At 45.2% G+C, this 22,281-nt stretch overlaps 1 protein-coding gene across 2 annotated transcripts in view; it reads left to right on the top strand.

Annotated features, from left to right (window-relative positions):
• The window catches only part of LOC106571332 (transcription regulator protein BACH2), a 106,942-nt gene that overhangs the window by 38,049 nt on the left and 46,612 nt on the right, over positions 1 to 22,281 (top strand). The window contains exon 1 of one of the 2 annotated variants that reach the window (XM_014144277.2): positions 13,238 to 14,717. The exons of the other annotated variant lie outside the window; for it this stretch is intronic. The gene's annotated coding sequence lies outside the window, so the exon portion shown is untranslated. Of the gene's footprint in view, positions 1 to 13,237; positions 14,718 to 22,281 lie in introns of those variants that run through there. 2 annotated transcript variants of the gene reach the window in all.

Here is a 22,281-nt window from a genome sequence, read left to right as displayed (position 1 = left end):
AAAGACACAGCGGTTGGAACCAAAAATCTCAAATTTGGACTCATCAAACCAAAGAACAGATTTCCACCAGTCTAATGTCTATTGCTCGTGTTTCTTGGCTCAAGCAAGTCTCTTCTTCTTGTTGGTGTCCTTTAGTAGTGGTTTCTTTGCAGCAATTTGACCATGAAGGCCTGATTCATGCAGTCTCCTCTGAACAGTTGATGTTGAGATGTGTCTGTTACTTGAACTCTGTGAAGCATTTATTTGGGTTGCAATTTCTGAGGCTGTTAACTCTAATGAACTTATCCTCTGCAGCAGAGGTAACTCTGGGTCTTCCTTTCCTGTGGCGGTCCTCATGAGAGCCAGTTTCATCATAGCCCTGGATGGTTTTTGCGACTGCACTTGAAGATACTTTTAAAGTTCTTGAAATTTTCCGCATTGACTGACCTTCATGTCTTAAAGTAGTGAAGGACTGTCATTTCTCTTTGCTTATTTGAGCTGTTCTTGCCATAATATTGAGTTGGTCTTTTACCAAATATTGCTATCTTCTATATACCTTGTCACAACATAACTGATTGGCTCAAATGCAGTAAGAAGAATAGAAATTCCACAAATTAACTTGTAACAAGGCACACCTGTTAATTGAAATGCATTCCAGGTAACTACCTCATGAAGCTGGTTGAAGGAATGCCAAGAGTGTACAAAGCTGTCATCAAGGCAAAGAGTGGCTACTTTGAAGAATCTCAAATATAAAATATATTTTGATTTGTTTAACACTGTTTTGGTTACTGCATGATTCTTTATGTGTTATTTCATAGTTTTGATGTCTTCATTATTATTCTACAATGTATATACTGCTCAAAAAAATAAAAGGAACACTTAAACAACACATCCTAGATCTGAATGAAAGAAATAATCTTATTAAATACTTTTTTCTTTACATAGTTGAATGTGCTGACAACAAAATCACACAAAAATAATCAATGGAAATCCAATTTATCAACCCATGAAGGTCTGGATGTGGAGTCACACTCAAAATTAAAGTGGAAAACCACACTACAGGCTGATCCAACTTTGATGTAATGTCCTTAAAACAAGTCAAAATGAGGCTCAGTAGTGTGTGTGGCCTCCACGTGCCTGTATGACCTCCCTACAACGCCTGGGCATGCTCCTGATGAGGTGGCGGATGGTCTCCTGAGGGATCTCCTCCCAGAACTGGACTAAAGCATCCGCCAACTCCTGGACAGTCTGTGGTGCAACGTGGCGTTGGTGGATGGAGCGAGACATGATGTCCCAGATGTGCTCAATTGGATTCAGGTCTGGGGAACGGGCGGGCCAGTCCATAGCATCAATGCCTTCCTCTTGCAGGAACTGCTGACACACTCCAGCCACATGAGGTCTAGCATTGTCTTGCATTAGGCGGAACCCAGGGCCAACCGCACCAGCATATGGTCTCACAAGGGGTCTGAGGATCTCATCTCGGTACCTAATGGCAGTCAGGCTACCTCTGGCGAGCACATGGAGGGCTGTGCGGCCCCCCAAAGAAATGCCACCCCACACCATGACTGACCCACCGCCAAACCGGTCATGCTGGAGGATGTTGCAGGCAGCAGAACGTTCTCCACGGCGTCTCCAGACTCTGTCATGTCTGTCACGTGTTCAGTGTGAACCTGCTTTCATCTGTGAAGAGCACAGGGCGCCAGTGGCGAATTTGCCAATCTTGGTGTTCTCTGGCAAATGCCAAACGTCCTGCACGGTGTTGGGCTGTAAGCACGACCCCCACTTGTGGACGTCGGGCCCTCATACCACCCTCATGGAGTCTGTTTCTGACCGTTTGAGCAGACACATGCACATTTGTGGCTTGCTGGAGGTCATTTTGCAGGGCTCTGGCAGTGCTTCTCCTGCTCCTCCTTGCACAAAGGCGGAGGTAGTGGTCCTGCTGCTGGGTTGTTGCCCTCCTACGGCCTCCTCCACGTCTCCTGATGTACTGGCCTGTCTCCTGGTAGCGCCACCATGCTCTGGACACTACGCTGACAGACACAGCAAACCTTCTTGCCACAGCTTGCATTGATGTGCCATCCTGGATGAGCTGCACTACCTGAGCCACTTGTGTGGGTTGTAGACTCCGTCTCATGCTACCACTAGAGTGAAAGAACCGCCAGCATTCAAAAGTGACCAAAACATCAGCCAGGAAGCATAGGAACTGAGAAGTGGTCTGTGGTTACCACCTGCAGAACCACTCCTTTATTGGGGGTGTCTTGCTAATTGCCTATAATTTCCACCTGTTGTCTATTCCATTTGCACAACAGCATGTGAAATGTATTGTCAATCAGTGTTGCTTCCTAAGTGGACAGTTTGATTTCACAGAAGTGTGATTGACTTGGAGTTACATTGTGTTGTTTAAGTGTTCCCTTTATTTTTTTGAGCAGTGTATATATATATATATATATATATATATATATATATACAACAAAGTGAAAGGTGTGACTTCCAGACTTCTATAGGACATGCTCTGCAATAGAACCATGGGCACTGTGACTATAAATAGTTTAAGAAGCAGTGATGGTGGGACAGAGAGGTGTTTCCAGGGGTGTGTTTCTCTGTGTCTCAGAGGAGCAGCTGTCTGGAGAAGCCTGAATAAATGAGTCATTAGAGTGGACCCTTCATAGTCACGCCCTCCTAGAGCAGGGGAGACCCGATCTAATTGGCCAAGCTTTGATGTGATGCACATTCTCTAACCTTCTCAATGCAGCACGTACCACTTAACAATACACTTTTCTTTCATCTGCTAAACCAATTAATTTGTAGCGTGGAATAAAATATTGAAGAGAAAAAAGCTAATTTTGAGACTTTGTGATGGCGGCATGTTACCATATGATATATTTGAAGCTTTGTGTGAATGTTTATTATGATGCGTAGTTGGTATGGAAAGCTGTTCATATGACTGATTGTGTCATGAGATCATTGCATATGCTGTAATATTTAATTCTTAATACAGCGAATAACAACAGAAAGAAAAGAGAGCAATTTCTTGCCTTTTTCTACTATAACTGATTCAACATGATGAAAGAGAACTAGCCCCTGAGATTCTGTCATGGCATTCTGAGAATGTACTATTAGACCAGTGGAAAGTTCTCTGACTCATTTCTGCCTTCCTCATCGAAATTATGACTCAGGAGGGGAGCGCAAAAAACGACATCAGAGCATTCTTGCCGTGTGTGTGTGGGGGGGTACACATGGTTGTGTGTGTGTGTGTGTGTGTGTGTGTGTGTGTGTGTGTGTGTGTGTGTGTGTGTGTGTGTGTGTGTGTGTGTGTGTGTGTGTGTGTGTGTGTGTGTGCCTGCGTGTTAAAATTTGGAAGTGAAAGTGTGAGTGCGTATGTTTGTGCGTGTGTGTGTTTGTGTATCAGCTTATATGTAAATGTGTGTGTGACTCACCTCACCTCACCTCCACCCCTCATTACTCCCTCTCTCTCCCCACCTCACCACACCTCCACCCCTCATTACTCCCTCTCTCTCTCCCCACCTCACCTCACCTCCACCCCTCATTACTCCCTCTCTCTGCCCACCTCATCTCCACCCCTCATTACTCCCTCTCTCTCCCCACCTCACCACACCTCCACCCCTCATTACTCCCTCTCTCTCTCCCCACCTCACCTCACCTCCACCCCTCATTACTCTCTCCTCACCTCCTCACCTCTACCCCTCATTACTCCCTCTCTCTCCCCACCTCACCAAACCTCCACCCCTCATTACTCCCTCTCTCTCCCCACCTCATCTCCATCCCTCATTACTCCCTCTCTCTCCCCACCTCACCACACCTCCACCCCTCATTACTCCCTCTCTCTCCCCACCTCACCTCACCTCCACCCCTCTTTACTCTCTCCTCACCTCCTCACCTCTACCCCTCATTACTCCCTCTCTCTCCCCACCTCACCAAACCTCCACCCCTCATTACTCCCTCTCTCTCCCCACCTAATCTCCACCCCTCATCACTCCCTCTCTCCCCACCTCACCACACCTCCACCCCTCATAACTCCCTCTTTCTGACCCACCTCACTTCACCTCCACCCCTCATTACTCCCTCCCTCCCTCCCTCTCTCTCCCCACCTCACCTCACCTCCACCCCTCCTTTCTCCCTCTCTCTCCCCATCTCACCTCACCTCCACCCCTCATTACTCCCTCTCTCTCCCCACCTCATCTCACCTCCACCCTTCATTACTCCCTCTCTCTCCTCTCCTCACCTCACCTCCACCCCTCTCTCTCCCCATCTCACCCCATCTCATCTCCACCCTTCATTACTCCCTCTCTCTCCTCACCTCACCTCCACCCCTCTCTCCCCATCTCACCTCATCTCACCTCCACCCTTCATTACTCCCTCTCTCTCCTCACCTCACCTCCACCCCTCTCTCCCCATCTCACCTCATCTCACCTCCACCCTTCATTACTCCCTCTCTCTCCTCACCTCACCTCCACCCCTCTCTCCCCATCTCACCTCATCTCACCTCCACCCTTCATTACTCCCTCTCTCTCCCCATCTCACCTCATCTCACCTCCACCCTTCATTACTCCCTCTCTCTCCTCTCCTCACCTCACCTCCACCCCTCTCTCTCCCCACCTCACCTCACCTCCACCCCCCATTACTCCCCCTCTCCCCACCTTACCTCTGCAGCAATGGGAAAAAGTTATTATATTCTCTCAGGCAAGATGTGAAAGGAGTGGGATGAGCATTACTAAAGGAATCATAATGGAATGCTACAGTACATTTCCCCCCTTGCATTTCTCCATTACACACTAGTCATCTAGGCTAACAGCACTCAGGTACTGTTCTGTTCTGGGTCTGCCTCCTTCAGCAGGACCAGGGGAGCTGGCTGGTTTACTTCAGCCAGCCATTCCCTCAGATGACCTTCACTCTGCAGAGAAAGCAGTGATAAATCCTGCCATGACTCACTGCTGGCTAACGCCTTGACAGGTGGAGTCTGGGCTTGGTTTTTTATGAGCTCTCCCAGTAAAAAGTAAGTCTTTTGGTGTGGAGGAGTAAGGTCATGGAGAGGGAGAGACTATTCTGCTTCCCAAATGGCACCGTATTCATCGGCTCTGGTCAAAAGTAGTGCACTAAATAGGGAATAGGGTGCCATGTGGGACATAGCCTCAGACTCACCCTTTGACATGATAACTCCTCTATTATGTTCCCTCTGATACCAGTCGTGTCCAGGCACGTCGTTCATCAACACTGCCTCATTGTCATGAGTAGTTCACAGTGTGCTTTTTCCCAAACCTCAGTCATCTACAGCAGTGTTTCTTAACTCCAGTCCTCCAGTATCCCCAACAGTACACATTTTTGTTGTAGCCCCAGACAAACTCACCTGATTAAACTTGTCAACCTATCATCACGCCCTCAATGAGTTGAAGTTGTCCACCTATCATCACGCCCTCAATGAGTTGAAGTTGTCCACCTATCATCACGCCCTCAATGAGTTGAAGTTGTCCACCTATCATCACGCCCTCAATGAGCTGAAGTTGTCCACCTATCATCACGCCCTTAACGAGTTGAAGTTGTCCACCTATCATCACGCCCTCAATGAGTTGAAGTTGTCCACCTATCATCACGCCCTCAATGAGCTGAAGTTGTCCACCTATCATCACGCCCTCAATGAGTTGAAGTTGTTCACCTATCATCACGCCCTCAATGAGCTGAAGTTGTCCACCTATCATCACGCCCTTAACGAGTTGAAGTTGTCCACCTATCATCACGCCCTCAATGAGCTGAAGTTGTCCACCTATCATCACGCCCTCAATGAGTTGAAGTTGTCCACCTATCATCACGCCCTCAATGAGCTGAAGTTGTCCACCTATCATCACGCCCTTAACGAGTTGAAGTTGTCCACCTATCATCACGCCCTCAATGAGTTGAAGTTGTCCACCTATCATCACGCCCTCAATGAGTTGAAGTTGTCCACCTATCATCACGCCCTCAACGAGTTGAAGTTGTCCACCTATCATCACGCCCTCAACGAGTTGAAGTTGTCCACCTATCATCACGCCCTTAACGAGTTGAAGTTGTCCACCTAACATCACGCCCTCAATGAGTTGAAGTTGTCCACCTATCATCACGCCCTTAACGAGTTGAAGTTGTCCACCTATCATCACGCCCTCAATGAGTTGAAGTTGTCCACCTATCATCACGCCCTCAACGAGTTGAAGTTGTCCACCTATCATCACGCCCTTAACGAGTTGAAGTTGTCCACTTATCATCACGCCCTCAATGAGTTGAAGTTGTCCACCTATCATCACGCCCTCAATGAGTTGAAGTTGTCCACCTATCATCACACCCTCAACGAGTTGAAGTTGTCCACCTATCATCACGCCCTCAATGAGTTGAAGTTGTCCACCTATCATCACGCCCTCAATGAGTTGAATCAGAATTTGTCCGGGACTCCACACTGTGACAACCCTCCCACTCTGTCTGCCCTATTCTCTCTTTGTTCATGTTTCCTTATTAGAATGCTGGTGGGCGGAGTTGGGAGGGTCGTCAGCTACATGGGAAACACCTGGGCCCGGGTGTGTCCTAGGATAAATAGACCTCTTCCCCATTCATTGGGGAGACTCTCTCCATGCAGACACAGACAGATTTTGGTTGTGGCATTTTTGTGGCTATTTGGTTTGTTTGTGTTGGCACCTTTCAACACCCCTCATTATCACATGTATACACGCGACCACTCACTTACACTACTGACTGCTGACTAAACACACACTATTGTTAATTGTATTTACTTTACTTCAGTTAATAAATATATTTTGTTATTTTTTATCTCCACGTTGTCTCCCTTTTTGTTATGGGCTTCGAGCCGGTTCGTGACAACACAGAAATGTGTGGAGTTGGGTCGTCACTAGTTACCACAGCCACAAAGTCAGAAACCCTGCCTATTTCTACAATTTATCATAAGATGTGATTTTAAACCTAACCATAACCTTAACCACAATGCTAACCTTATGCCTGTCACCTCTGCTCCCGCTCTTCCCCCCCTGGTGCTTGAGGGTGCCAGGCTGCCCTGCATCACGTACTCCTGCCATCTGTTACGCACACCTGCCTTCCCTCGTCACGATATTGGACTCACCTGGACTCACTCATCATCTGTTAATTACCTTCCCTATATTTGTCAGTTCCCCAGCTCTGTTCCCCGCTGCTGCATTAATTGTTTTTTGTATGTATTAGTTTGCTGACGCTGTTCCTGTCTCGTTCTTTATTAAATGTTTGACTCCCCGTACCTGCTTCGTCTCTCCAGCGTCAATTCATGTGACAATGCCTATCCCTAATCTTAATTTAAGACCAAAAAGCCTATTTTTGTTTTCATGAATTTTTACAATATAGCAATTTTTGCTATGTGGCTGTGGAAACTACTGGAAACCCTGGAGTTGGGAACCCCTGATTTAAATCACTGTGTCACCGAAAAAGTACGTTTTGACCAACTCTTTCAAAGTCAGACTCAGTTTCGAGTTGCAGAGAGTTCATGCAGAGCGTTCATATACTCAATTTGGCACACGTTTACAATGAGAGACAAATACATACATGTATAATTTGCTTCTGATGCTTTAGCCTGGTCTCAATGAAGACCCTCACAGTACTGCACTGAATGCACAGACCTCACACTAAATGAGATTGATAGGCAAGGCCGGCCTGACTCACATGCGCATGCTGCAAGTCATGTAGCATGTTATTGAACACATAGGCCTAGACTGCTGGACTGGCCAATGCCTGGCTGGGCATTTTGCCTTTCGAGGATATTGAAAATGTGTCTATGGGATGGCTGTTCCATATGGATGGAACTGGGGAGAGCATAGAGGGATCAAAGAGAAGCATAGGTATTGTGCCCTGAATGCACCCTATGCCCTTTATAGTGATCTAATTTTGACCCGGCTTAGGTAAAAAATAACACACTAGATAGGGAATAGGGTGCAATTTTAGACACAGCTATAGCCTCCCCTCAGTGAGTCAGAGGTCTTCCCTGTAGTTTCCTATGGCCAGGCTCCACGATCCTTGCTCTCACCTGGATATGGGCATTCCTTCATCTGCTCTGCTCTCTCCCTCTCTCTCTCTCCCTCTCTCTCTCTCTCTCTCTCTCTCCCTCCCTCCCTCCCTCTCACTCTCTCTCCCTCTCCCCCAGCCCTCCCAGGACAGGGTAAAGCTCCCTGCTGGGGTTTCCACCAGACACAGGCTGGAATGTGACCCATTCATCAAATAGAGAGCAAATAAATCACAAAGCTACTACCGCTTCATCACAGAGAGCAGGCCCTTATCAGGGTGTGGCGTGTTGAATTAGACTGCAGAGTCCAGATCCAAGGCAAATCAGATCTGATGGTCCTATTGTCTGGGAGTGTGCCAGGCAGGCTCAAGAGGACAGTGGTAGAGAGTTAGTGTATTTGTTGGGAGGGAAGCGTCTGCTGCTGTGGTACAGATCCAGTTTCAGCACTACTGCATATTTGTTTGTGTTTTTACTACTACTTCTCGTTCCTGGTTGTGCGTGTGTACTGTAGCTTCCTCCCCTGTGAGATTTACGCTGTGAGACAGTTTCTTATTGGATTAGGCTGACTCCTTAGCAGGCGGGCAGGCTACAGCTCTAAAGGGCATTTTTGTCCATGGTGGGCTGGTCTGTGTTTCTTTCTACTCATATTAAAGAGATTCTTTGGTACTTTTGTATACTTTTTAGCCAGTAGTTCTGAAAGTAGCACTCACGAGCCAAAAGTGTTCCCAGAAAAAAGCTTACTACATCACATTTGCATTACGTAATTTGCTCTCTCTCTCTCTTAAAAAATACTTTTTTAGTCGCCAAAGTAGCGGAGCATCTCTTTAAGAACCGTAATAGGGAGGCTAGAGGCTGAGTCTGAGGCCAGTCGGTCAATCCCAGAGGCCTAGTTTCATGGTGTGAGAAGATTGGATTAGAACAGTTTGTTTCTATTAAAAGCCTATGGAAGAGGGAGCAAGCGATGTCTGTCTGTGTGTGGTCATTTTGATCAGGCACTTCAATACAGAGACAGCAGATTAACAGCAGGCTGTGTACTGTACTGTATGTGTAGGAACCCTATCCCTACTCTCCACACAACACAGGAGGTTGGTGGCACCTTAATTGGGGAGGACGGGCTCGTGGTAATGGCTAGAGCGGAATCAGTGGAATGGTATCAACTACATCAAACACGTTGTTTCCCTGTGTTTGATTCCATTACATTTGCTCCATTCCAGACATTATTATGAGCTGTCCTCCCCTCAGCAGCCTCCACTGCCACACATTGATGATTCATCATACCAATGGTAGTTGTCCCAGAAATGTTTTAATGTTAGATAATGTGTCTGCCACCTGGTATCTAAATAACCTGAACATTTGGTACAGAACACAGATTTCACATTCTCTACCATTTTAAACCTGGGGTATTTTAAGTAATGAGAGATCAGACAAAAAACCACTTTGACATTACTCTTTTTTTTAATTCATGTTTTTTCATCTGTGAAGTCTCGGCCATTATAAATCCATTGACAGATTAGACTGCTAAAAATAAGGGGGGACTTAGTGTGCAGCCTTAACCATAAACAAACAAACTGTAGTTTCTCCTCTGCCCTGTCTGCCTGTGTTTTAGGGAGTCATTTGTGGTTCGCCAGAGGTAGACCTCAGTCAGAAAGTGGCGGCGCGCCGCGGGACAAAAAAAGGACCGTTTATGTGTGAGTTAGAACAGTGGCCTTCTCGCAGGCAGACGGGCTGAGGCCAGGCAGGCATGTCCAGTCTGTGCGTGGGTGCTCTGGCTAGCCCACAGACTAGAGCTAAAATGCTTAGGATCATGCTCAGTCAGACACAGCGCATCAATCGTTACCTTCCAAGAGCAGTGCTCCCAGGTCGTCACTGGAAAAGCAAATGTCCCTCCGCCTGGTCCAACGTGTCATTTCAGCCAGCCTCTGACCCTCATCTGCAAATAACAACAGCCTGTGTGCGCTTTTTCTCCCCGAGATCCCTGTATCCAGAAGGAACACTGCATGGCCTGCTACATCAGTCAATGTTGGATTTTCTCTGCTCTTGACTTTTTAATGCTTATTTTTAAGCTGTGATATACGTTAGCACAGTAGGTTTTTCTTTACACCCACTGTGTATCGCCTTGGTTTCATCACACATGAAATAAATCATTTGAATGTGAGTTACATTAATTCCCCTACACTTGGAATGTCCTCCTCATTCACCTCTTTGTGTCGACCAACAACAGGAAATGTGTGGCCAGAAAAAGCACCTATAAAAAATAGAAGTTGGATAGCTTTAGTTGCATGATTCTGCAACTTTTTGGCATGAAAATCAGACAGAGCTCCTGTTCTTCAACAATGGAAGTAGTTGAAAGTGGCGGTGTGTCTGTGAAGTTATAATTACACTAGGCCTGAATGGGACTTCTCTCTCATCTGTTCTATTGAGTCATTGAAAAGGCCAGATTGTAATAAAATACTTTCACACTGCCATGGAATGAATAACTAACCATATTTGGTGGAGCTCTATTAATCTGTACAGTATCTCTACAACACACTATGCTCTGAAATGTATAGAAACCATTATTCATTTGCATTTATTTCAATATTTGTGGGCTGGATAAACCTCTTGAGGTGGAACATCTTGTTTTCGAGGGCGTCTTGAGAAAAATAGTTACATCACAAACAGAGTCAATATGAAAAACAACATAGCCTGTAGATACGGACCCTTTTGATAGAAACTCTATTGTACTCATTTCAACCAACCATTTTCAACCAGCCTCTTCTGCAATAGATATAGTTCTATAATGGTACAATCTATAATGGTTGACCCTCACAAGACCTTGGCTGCACTCACCTCTCTCTCCACCCCTCCCTCTCTCCTTGGTCTGGTCTGGAGGACTTGTTAAGATTCAGTGTTTTAATCAAGCAGAAATCAATAGCTCCAGAGATATATATTGATCTCTCAGGCCCAAGAGTGTAAGATTGGCCAGTGGCCCTGTAAACATTTGGCCAGTGGCCCTGTAAACATTTGGCCAGTGGCCCTGTAAACATTTGGCCAGTGGCCCTGTAAACATTTGGCCAGTGGCCCTGTAAACATTTGGCCAGTGGCCCTGTAAACAGGTGATCATGTAAACAGTACCTTGGTGGTATTCTACATTTTGTATTGTAGATATGTAGTGATGTAATAATGTTATATGATGTACTGTTTTATCTTTTGTTTTATATGTATTGTAAGTGCCTTAATGTGTTTGGACTCCAGGAAGAGTAGCTGCTGCCTTGGAGATCCCTAATAAATACAAATACAAATAGTTGAAGAAGGTATGAAGGGTAACATATGTCTGGATTAAGGTGAAGTTTAGATTTGAGCACCATTGATACTGGATAGCATTTGTCACATAGTAGCAATATCTGTCCATAATAAGTAACAACATGTGGTGGAGGAGACAAAACCACCTACCAAAACAATACTTCAACCAGTACTCATCTCAAAGAGCAATGGTGAGTGTTGCTCACATACATTACATTTGCATTGCTCACATACATTACATTTGCATTGCTCACATACATAACATTTCCACCTCTGGCAGTGATTGAAATGGCGTTATTGTAATCACGCTGATCATCACCACAGATACAGTCAGTGTTTTCTCCCTCAGAATATTTCCAAGTCTCTCACGTACAACAAGAGTGCATATGCTAATCAGTGGATTTCTCTTCTCAGTTTGAGTCACCTACAGAGTTGTCTTAACCCACACTAACCACAGCATGTGTCACATCTGTGCTTACTTCAACCATAACCTTTCAGTTCATGCCCTCTCAATGTATTTCAGACACACATGGGTTGTCTTACGTACACCTCCTATCTCCTTCTCTGACTGATCACATTTGGGTTGCCCCAACTTGACTGTTCTATGTCTGCCCCTCATTGACCTTATCATGACTGTCCAAGGCAGTGGTTCCCAACCTTTTTCGGTTGCTGTACCACCAGCTGAATGTTGCTCTGCCCGGAGTACCCCTGAAGTCCCCCCTCAGGTGCATTTTACCAGTAGACCTATGGTCGCATGAGTCTTCTCAAGTACCCCCAGAGGTCCAAGTACCCCTGATTGGGAGCCACTGGTCTAAGGTACGGGGATTCCATAGGAGGTGGTGTTACTAGTCGAGTCACCACTGTAGGAGGCCAAATCACGCAGATGTTGCATATGAAATAATACATCACTTGACTTGTGTGTACGATGAGTGGTGAGTGGTATAATTTATTATTAGAGGATTTGTTCATGATCTGTACGGCATTCATTTCACAACATTTAATCTAACCTACTATTCTGCTTGTTTCAGTGTGGACATGCAGACTCATTATCTCCAGTCACATACATTCACATGTGTTGCAGCCTCACCTCAGCTCCCAGATTAGCTCTCTTACACTCCTGTCAGGGTTTCTGCCAGCAGGTCATCTGACCTGGTATGGGCACTGGCAGACAGTCACTCTGTGTCTGTGTAATGTGAGCAAGGTCCCCTCAGCTTGGCCAGGACCAGGGACACTTCATGTGTTGGTATGTGTGACCGTGCTGCAACCCCCTCACCATAGCCAGCCACAGTACAACAGTCGTGAACTGACAGCAGCGGGTGTGCAGGCAGGCAGTGTATCCCTAGACAACCTTAGTGACGCACTGCACGACATCCATTTATGTGACCTGTCCAATTACCTTACAGCATAGTAGAGGGAGTGAGGCTGTGTGTGAGACAGTTCTACGGAAACTCTAGACAGGTTATCCAGTCCAGCCTGCTGTAGTTGTCTATGGTGGATCCGTCATTCTTTATCATTCAATTGGCATTAGTATATTAGTATAACCATGTTTCCTTTATTCTTCTTCTTGTCAATTTGATTTTAAGGAACACATTTTGCAGCTGTTGAGTTTAAAGAGGAAATTCTGCAGGGTGTCAATGTAAAAAAAAAAAATAGCTGACCCTTCCATTCACATTTCAAAACTAAAACTGTGGTTAAAAAGCAATAACTAAAGTCTTCATTAATGAATGTATATATAAAAAAAATTATGAATGAGTGATAGCCTTCACATTTTGGAGAAAGGACAATTTGTACAGTATGGCTCTCTTACTTCCTAGTGTATAATCTTGCTTATTGTAAGAACTGGGGTTAATGGGGCATAACATGACAACTGTAAATAACCATAGAAACAGGAAGGATTGTCATGTGAATTTTTTTCACCATGGTGGAGCTTTTGTCTGTGTCTCAAATGTTACCCTATTCCCTATGTAATGTATAACATAGGGCTCTGGTCAAAAGTAGTGCACTACATGGGGAATAGGGTGCCATTTGAGATGCACTCTTTGTCTGGAGCTCTGATTTCTCAGAGAAACGTATTATTTCTTTATGCTCAACGTAGATTAATTACAATCAGTCATCACCCTGAATGAAGCCTTTCATCTCTGCCTTATGGTTTAGCTTGGTAGCGTCTCTCTCTGATCTCTGCTGGGGATCTTGAACATGTCTGTGCTTTATAGTTCACACATCCATGTAAACGCTACAACTGAGAGAGAGCACTTGTATCTATTCTTACAACGCTAGATATCACACCTTCAAGGGTGCTGTGGTGTGTGTGAAAAGCTGCTTTTTCACTTCTATATCAACGGATGAATGCCCTCCAACGCACTCACACATACATGTTCACACCACACACACTAAACGACACCCTCAGCCTTTGAAGGCTTCCCGTGGGTGGTTCTGTGTGTCACCTCCTTCCTGTGAGAAGAGTTTCCATTTGTAGGTTGTTGTTGTTTGGTTTTTTCCATTAGTAGGTGAAGTTTTATTTAATTGCCAAATATCTCATCAACATTTTCATATTATTATTTTTTTTGTCTCTGGTTGATTTTTTTGGTGTTGTTTTGTGTAAATCCCTCCATCTGGCTCCTCTCCAACACTACCCATAAGCCCCTAGTACCCCCCCTGATGGTGAGGGTGTTTTGCTTGTTTCAGACCAAGCTGATGTGATGGTGAGGGTGTTTTGCTTGTTTCAGGCTGATGTGATGGTGAGGGTGTTTTGCTTGTTTCAGGCTGATGTGATGGTGAGGGTGTTTTGCTTGTTTCAGACCAAGCTGATATGATGGTGAGGGTATTTTTCTTGTTTCAGACCAAGCTGATGTGATGGTGAGGGTGTTTTGCTTGTTTCAGACCAAGCTGATGTGATGGTGAGGGTGTTTTGCTTGTTTCAGGCTGATGTGATGGTGAGGGTGTTTTGCTTGTTTCAGGCTGATGTGATGGTGAGGGTGTTTTGCGTGTTTCAGGCTGATGTGATGGTGTGGGTGTTTTTCTTGTTTCAGACCAAGCTGATGTGATGGTGTGGGTGTTTTGCTTGTTTCAGGCTGATGTGATGTGATGGTGAGGGTGTTTTGCTTGTTTCAGACCAAGCTGATGTGATGGTGAGGGTGTTTTGCTTGTTTCAGACCAAGCTGATGTGATGGTGTGGGTGTTTTGCTTGTTTCAGGCTGATGTGATGTGATGAAGTGGGTGTTTTGCTTGTTTCAGGCTGATGTGATGTGATGAAGTGGGTGTTTTGCTCACGTCAGAGTTTTTCTGTGGTTGATATGGCCCAGGTGCCTGTGGTTGTTGATCTTCAGCAGAAAGGGTTCTGTAATGATTGAACTGATCTCAGGAGGTGGAAGGGCTTTTAAACATCGACACAAGGGAGACGTGAGAGGAATTTGCTTGAGGTGCAGAAGTTAAGGTTAGTAGTTTGTGATACTCTCCGAGATTAGACACACAAAATAATGTACCCTGCGCTCATTACATTTTTACTGTGTAAATAACATAAAGTTGCTAGGTAAAATTCCGGTATCTGGATGTAGGGGATTACCGTATTCTTCTTGAAGACAGCCGTCGCCTCATCTACCTTCAAAATATATTTTTGTTTTAAATTTCCAGGTCAGAAATAAGCAGTTAATAATAATAATATTAATAATGTATTACATTTCTATAGCGCTTTTCATGACAATCTCAAAGCTCTAAGGTCTCTACTCTGTTTCTCTAGACTCTATAGTGTGATCACAGTGTCAATTTGATAGTTGACACAGAATATGATGCAACTGGGAACATTATTTACATTTGTGTCCATGCAGACCAGATAGCCCAGGTCCACAGGTAACTCAGTGTTTCTATCACATGTCACAAGTCTGTTACCATATAAGACAGTGTTATGACTCATCCTACTTTCTGTGGGAAGTCATGATTCATGCAAGCTGCAGCTTAAGCAGAAAGAGGCCTAAAATACTCTGGTATGCCGTCACACACACACACACACACACACATAGTGATACACACACAAACACACCGTACACACACACACACACACACACACACACACACACACACACACACACACACACACACACACACACACACACACACACACACACATATGCACAGATGTACTCAGTACTCAGCAACAGATAGTGAGACATAATAAAGTTACCCGAGTGAGAAGGAGAGTTACAGAATGACTGACCCAGTTGAGAAATCCATCTGAGGTAATACGAGCACGTTTGTCGATATTGTGTTTCCAGGCATGAGCTACATAAGGTGCATTTCTGTCAGGAAGTGGTTTTCTGTGTTGTTATTTGTTGGCAAGCCACATAGTTGTTGTCTCAGCACTGTCGTAAAGTAGATTTCTGCGATTAAAGCAATTTAAAGCTGAGCGATAGATCCAACCTCATTACATCTTGGTCTAAATGAGAGACTGCTTCAAAACATATTGTTACTTGTTACTGCTTGCGTTGACATACTCATTTGACTAAAGCCCTGTGCGATGGAATTAATGAGCTCTGATTTGATTCTCCATCATCATTAGAATGAATTTGATACTCTCAAGGAGAGTCCTTTTCCTCTGTAGGTAACACCATTAATTACAATCCCCATAATAATTTACATTTGCTGTTGCTGCACGATTATTTTCCTGCTGTAGCAAACTGGCTCAAATTAAGATCCTACATCTGCATACAGTACGATGTATGTTTCATTTCAATCAGCAGTTAGTGATGACTGATGAGTGAGGTCTCTGTGATGTGGAGCATATGGAATAACTACTCTGCTAGATACATGTGTAAGGAGCACAACAGCCTGCATGACCACCCTCATGTTTCACAGCAATACGTCAGCATTTTAACCTACTTTAATCTGGCTAACCGTTGCCATTGACAGTTCAAACAGACTATACTATTGTACACTGCTCAACAAAATAAAGGGAACACTAAAATAACACATCCTAGATCTTAATGAATGAAATAATGTTATTAAATACTTTTTTCTTTACATAGTTGAATGTGCTGACAACAAAATCACACAAAAATAATCAATGGAAATCCAATTTATCAACCCATGGAGGTCTGGATTTGGAGTCACACTCAAAATTAAAGTGGAAAACCACACTACAGGCTGATCCAACTTTGATGTAATGTCCTTAAAACAAGTCAAAATGAGGCTCAGTAGTGTGTGTGGCCTCCACGTGCCTGTATGACCTCCCTACAACGCCTGGGCATGCTCCTGATGAGGTGACGGATGGTCTCCTGAGGGATCTCCTCCCAGACCTGGACTAAAGCATCCGCCAACTCCTGGACAGTCTGTGGTGCAACGTGGCGTTGGTGGATGGAGCGAGACATGATGTCCCAGATGTGCTCAATTGGATTCAGGTCTGGGGAACGGGCGGGCCAGTCCATAGCATCAATGCCTTCCTCTTGCAGGAACTGCGTACACACTCCAGCCACATGAGGTCTAGCATTGTCTTGCATTAGGAGGAACCCAGGGCCAACCGCACCAGCATATGGTCTCACAAGGGGTCTGAGGATCTTATCTCGGTACCTAATGGCAGTCAGGCTACCTCTGGCGAGCACATGGAGGGCTGTGCGGCCCCCCAAAGAAATGCCACCCCACACCATGACTGACCCACCGCCAAACCGGTCATGCTGGAGGATGTTGCAGGCAGCAGAACATTCTCCACGGCGTCTCCAGACTCTGTCACGTCTGTCACATGTGCTCAGTGTGAACCTGCTTTCATCTGTGAAGAGCACAGGGCGCCAGTGGCGAATTTGCCAATCTTGGTGTTCTCTGGCAAATGCCAAACGTCCTGCACGGTGTTGGGCTGTAAGCACAACCCCCACCTGTGGACGTCGGGCCCTCATACCACCCTCATGGAGTCTGTTTCTGACTGTTTGAGCAGACACATGCACATTTGTGGCCTGCTGGAGGTCATTTTGCAGGGCTCTGGCAGTGCTCCTCCTGCTCCTCCTTGCACAAAGGCGGAGGTAGCGGTCCTGCTGCTGGGTTGTTGCCCTCCTACGGCCTCCTCCACATCTCCTGATGTACTGGCCTGTCTCCTGGTAGCGCCTCCATGCTCTGGACACTACGCTGACAGACACAGCAAACCTTCTTGCCACAGCTCGCATTGATGTGCCATCCTGGATGAGCTGCACTACCTGAGCCACTTGTGTGGGTTGTAGACTCCGTCTCATGCTACCGCTAGTGTGAAAGCACCGCCAGCATTCAAAAGTTACCAAAACATCAGCCAGGAAGCATAGGAACTGAGAAGTGGTCTGTGGTCCCCACCTGCAGAACCACTCCTTTATTGGGGGTGTCTGTTGTCTATTCCATTTGCACAACAGCATGTGAAATGTATTGTCAATCAGTGTTGCTTCCTAAGTGGACAGTTTGATTTCACAGAAGTGTGATTGACTTGGAGTTACATTGTGTTGTTTAAGTGTTCCCTTTATTTTATTGAGCAGTGTACTTTTCACTAATTGTTTTCTCTTAGAGGGTGAATCCCTATGGTGTTCTTACTATTGATTCACATGCTGAAGGTTATAGCCCTCTGCCTGCCTCTATAAGACATGAACTACCTTAGTTGTTAACAAGTTGGATTGTACAGATCTAGACAAGTCCCCCAGTGCTACGGCAGTGTGCAAAATCAGATGAGATCTCCTCCCCTCTCCTTCCTTCTTTCTTCCATCTCCCTCCTCCTCTCTCCCCTCCTTCCCTCTCTCTTCTTTCTTCCCTCCTTCACAACCATCAGAAACAGAGCGGATCCCATTCCTCTTTGGTCAGCAGGCAAGAGCTCCAGCGTCGGCTCTGCAATAGTGATGGGCATTCCGAGTCTTTTCAGTGAGCTGGCTTATTTGGCTTCAAAATGACCTAAAGCTGCAATATGTAACTTTTTGGGCGACCTGACCAAATTCACATAGAAATGTAAGTTATAGATCTGTCATTCTCATTGAAAGCAGGTCTAAGAAGTGGTAGATCTGTTCGATGTGGGCTATTTCTATGCTTCCCTCTCAAGTTTTATTTTTGCATCTTTTACTTTCGGTTTTGTACACCAGCTTCAAAAAGCTGAAAATACAATATTTTGGGTTATGGAAAAAGTATTTCACACCGGTTTAGATGGTACAATTATTTTCTTCAGTATAGTTGCTTGTTTTGTCACATAAACTGAAATTAGACAAACTATTACAATTTTAGCAACCAGGAAATGAAAGACCAATTTTGCCTAATGCATCTTTAAAAATCATCCTAGAACCATGGAAAAATTGCAAATCTCCAACATAAAGCCCAAAAGGTAGGCTACCATTGTGTCAGATCGTGAAATGCTTATTTACAGTTGATGTCGGAAGGACCTTGTGAAGATGCTGGTACAACAGGTACAAAAGTATCTATATCCACAGTAAAATGAGTCCTATATCGACAAAACGTGAAAGGCCACTAAGCAAGGAAGAAGCCACTGCTCCAAAACCGCCATAAAAAAGCCAGACTATGGTTTGCAACTGCACATGGGGACAAAGATCATACTTTTTGGAGAAATGTCCTCTGGTCTGATGAAACACGGAAGTTACATTTACATTTTAGTCATTTAGCAGACGCTCTTATCCAGAGCGACTTACATTTTCTTTTTTTTTCTTTTCGTACTGGTCCCCCGTGGGAATCGAACCCACAACCCTGGCGTTGCAAACACCATGCTCTACCAATTTAGCCACACAGGACAGCTTAGAGAGTAACACTGTGTACTACACCTGCCCTAACCAGGTCTGAGTAACACTGTGGGCCACACCTGCCATAACAAGGTCTGAGAAACACTGTAGGTCAAACCTGCCATAACCAGGTCTGAGTAACACTGTGGGCCACACCTGCCATAACAAGGTCTGAGAAACACTGTAGGTCAAACCTGCCATAACCAGGTCTGAGTAACACTGTGGGCCACACCTGCCATAACAAGGTCTGAGAAACACTGTAGGTCAAACCTGCCATAACCAGGTCTGAGTAACACTGTGGGCCACACCTGCCATAACAAGGTCTGAGAAACACTGTAGGTCAAACCTGCCATAACCAGGTCTGAGTAACACTGTGGGCCACACCTGCCATAACAAGGTCTGAGAAACACTGTAGGTCAAACCTGCCATAACCAGGTCTGAGTAACACTGTGGGCCACACCTGCCATAACAAGGTCTGAGAAACACTGTAGGTCAAACCTGCCATAACCAGGTCTGAGTAACACTGTAGGCCACACCTGCCATAACAAGGTCTGAGAAACACTGTGGGTCAAACCTGCCATAACCAGGTCTGAGTAACACTGTAGGCCACACCTGCCATAACCAGGTCTGAGTAACACTGAGGGCCACACCTGCCATATCCAGGTCTGAGAAACACTGTAGGTCAAACCTGCCATAACAAGGTCTGAGTAACACTGTAGGCCACACCTGCCATAACCAGGTCTGAGTAACACTGTGGGCCACACCTGCCATATCCAGGTCTGAGAAACACTGTAGGTCAAACCTGCCATAACAAGGTCTGAGTAACACTGTAGGCCACACCTACCATAACCAGGTCTGAGTAACACTGTAGGCCACACCTGCCGTATCCAGGTCTGAGTAACACTGTAGGTCACACCTGCCATAACCAGGTCTGAGTAACACTGTAGGCCACACCTGCCATAACCAGGTCTGAGTAACACTGTAGGCCACACCTGCCATAACCAGGTCTGAGTAATACTGTGTGCCACACCTACCTTAACCAGGTCTGAGTAACACTGTGTACCACACGTACCATAACCAGGTCTGAGTAATACTGTGTACCACACCTACCATAACCAGGTCTGAGTAATACTGTGTACCACACCTACCATAACCAGGTCTGAGTAATACTGTGTACCACACCTGCCATAACCAGGTCTGAGTAACACTGTGTACCACACCTACCATAACCAGGTCTGAGTAACACTGTGTACCACACCTGCCTTAAACAGGAAAACAGGATCTACTCGTTTCAGGCTCTCATCCATTGAAAAGCAACGTTACATTTTTCAAGTGTGAACATGGCACACTCCCGTCGTCTAACAGAATCTCTACATTAATATTTAAAGTGCTGGCAGCCTACTGGTCAAAAATTAATAATTTGCTATTTTTGTTTTTGCTCTTGCTCGGGATCGAAGCGTAGGGACATACAGTGAAGGAAAAAAGTATTTGGTACGTTTGCCCACTGACAAAGAAAGGATCAGTCTATAATTTGTTTATGTTTATTTGAACAGTGAGAGACAGAAAAACAACAAAAATATCCAGAAAAACACGTCAGAAATGTTATAAATTGATTTGTATTTTAATGAGGGAAATAAGTATTTGACCCCCTCTCAATCAGAAAGATTTCTGGCTCCCATGTGTCTTTTATACAGGTAACGAGCTGAGATTAGGAGCACACTCTTAAAGGGAGTGCTCCTAACCGCAGCTTGTTACCTGTAAAGAAGACACCTGTCCACAGAAACAATCAATCAATCAGATTCCAAACTCTCCACCATGGACAAGATCAAAGAGCTCTCCAAGGATGTCAGGGACAGGATTGTAGACCTACACAAGGCTGGAATGGGCTACAAGACCATCGCCAAGCAGCTTGGTGAGAAGGTGACAACAGCTGGTGCGATTATTCGCAAATGGAAGAAACACAAAAGAACTGTCAATATCCCTCGGCCTGGGGCTCCATGCAAGATCTCACCTCGTGGAGTTGCAATGTTCATGAGAACGGTGAGGAATTAGCCTAGAACTACACGGGAGGATCTTGTCAATGATCTCAAGGCAGCTGGGACCATAGTCACCAAGAAAACAATTGGTAACACACTACGCCGTGAAGGACTGAAATCCTGCAGTGCCCGCAAGGTCCCCCTGCTCAAGAATACATATACATGCCCGTCTGAAGTTTGCCAATGAACATCTGAATGACTCAGAGGACAACTGGTGAAAGTGTTGTGGTCAGATGAGACCAAAATGGAGCTCTTTGACATCAACTCAACTCGCCGTGTTTGGAGGAGGAGGAATGCTGCCTATGACCCCAAGAACACCATCTCCACCATCAAACATGGAGGTGGAAACATTATGCTTTGGGGGTGTTTTTCTGCTAAGGGGACAGGACAACTTCACCGCATCAAAGGGACGATGGACGGGGCCATGTACCGTCAAATCTTGGGTGAGAACCTCCTTCCCTCAGCCAGGGCATTGAAAATGGGTCGTGGATGGGTATTCCAGCATGACAATGACCCAAAACACACAGCCAAGGCAACAAAGGAGTGGCTCAAGAAGAAGCACATTAAGGTCCTGGAGTGGCCTAGCCAGTCTCCAGACCTTAATCCCATAGAAAATCTGTGGAGGGAGCTGAAGGTTTGAGTTGCCAAACGTCAGCCTCGAAACCTTAATGACTTGGAGAAGATCTGCAAAGAGGAGTGGGACAAAATCCCTCCTGAGATGTGTGCAAACCTGGTGGCCAACTACAAGAAACGTCTGACCTCTGTGATTGCCAACAAGGGTTTTGCCACCAAGTACTAAGTCATGTTTTGCAAAGGGGTCAAATACTTATTTCCCTCATTAAAATGCAGATCATTTTATAACATTTTTGACATGCGTTTTTCTTGATTTTTTTGTTGTTATTTTGTCTCTCACTGTTCAAATAAACCTACCATTAAAATTATAGACTGATCATTTCTTTATAAGTGGGAAAACGTACAAAATCAGCACGGGATCAAATACTTTTTCCCCCACTGTAATATTGATCTCTATCCGGGTGAAAAGGCTCTGGGTACATTTGTTGATTGAGTTGGGCTTTAATGAACTCCGGCATAGCCTGACTTGTCTCTGTGTCTGTCTGACACCTCTGCAACCCTTCTCTGTGGCCTGAGGAGACCCAGAGTTAAATACAGCTATACATTGTCTTCTTATAGCCACCCCTTCTTTACCAGTGGCGGTCGATTCCATTTAAGATGAGCATTTCCTTAT

The sequence above is a fragment of the Salmo salar genome, chromosome ssa15, assembly GCF_905237065.1.
Source record: "Salmo salar chromosome ssa15, Ssal_v3.1, whole genome shotgun sequence".
In the NCBI taxonomy this organism is placed as follows: domain Eukaryota; kingdom Metazoa; phylum Chordata; class Actinopteri; order Salmoniformes; family Salmonidae; genus Salmo; species Salmo salar.
Note: the sequence above shows the minus strand (reverse complement) of the source record. Positions and strands in the feature narration are given on the sequence as shown.